The sequence below is a fragment of the Fukomys damarensis genome, unplaced genomic scaffold, assembly GCF_012274545.1.
Source record: "Fukomys damarensis isolate Sample0158 unplaced genomic scaffold, DMR_v1.0_HiC HiC_scaffold_23, whole genome shotgun sequence".
Lineage (NCBI taxonomy): Eukaryota > Metazoa > Chordata > Mammalia > Rodentia > Bathyergidae > Fukomys > Fukomys damarensis.
The window spans coordinates 58,977,551-58,977,904 of record NW_022900935.1 but is presented as its reverse complement, the minus strand read 5'-3'; positions in this window follow the sequence as shown (position 1 = coordinate 58,977,904).

Here is a 354-nt window from a genome sequence, read left to right as displayed (position 1 = left end):
AGTCCCATTTCTGTAATTCAGGCTGGCCTTGAGTGCACTATGTAGCCCAGGTGGGCCTCAAATTTGAGGCAGTCCTTCTACCTCAGTCTCCCAAGTGCTGGGGTTATAGGTAGGTACCACCAGGCTTGGTTTATTTCACCTTTCTACAATTGTACATCGACACTGATTTGAAATAGGATTTAGACACATCTTTTCTTTTTGTTACTGGGGATCGAACTCATGACCTTGCAATTTCATGACAGGCGTGTTGCACTGAGTTAAATCCCGGGCTGAGACACCTTTTTCTGTATAGGGCCACTCAGTAAATATTTTAGAATTGTGGACAAAAACCACCACAATAAAAACACCACAAAA